Below are 307 nucleotides of genomic sequence, written 5' to 3'. Positions count from 1 at the left end.
AGTGGTCTGCAGGTCAGTAGTGGTCTACAGGTCAGTAGTGGTCTACAGGTCAGTAGTGGTCTGCAGGTCAGTAGTGGTCTGCAGGTCAGTAGTGGTCTGCAGGTCAGTAGTGGTCTGCAGGTCATTTGTGGTCAGTAGTGGTCTGCAGGTCATTTGTGGTCAGTAGTGGTCTACAGGTCAGTAGTGGTCTGCAGGTCAGTAGTGGTCTACAGGTCAGTAGTGGTCTGCAGGTCATTTGTGGTCAGTAGTGGTCTGCAGGTCAGTAGTGGTCTACAGGTCAGTAGTGGTCTGCAGGTCATTTGTGGTC

The sequence above is a fragment of the Micropterus dolomieu genome, linkage group LG17 (genome assembly GCF_021292245.1).
Source record: "Micropterus dolomieu isolate WLL.071019.BEF.003 ecotype Adirondacks linkage group LG17, ASM2129224v1, whole genome shotgun sequence".
NCBI lineage: Eukaryota > Metazoa > Chordata > Actinopteri > Centrarchiformes > Centrarchidae > Micropterus > Micropterus dolomieu.
This window is presented reverse-complemented; position numbering follows the sequence as displayed.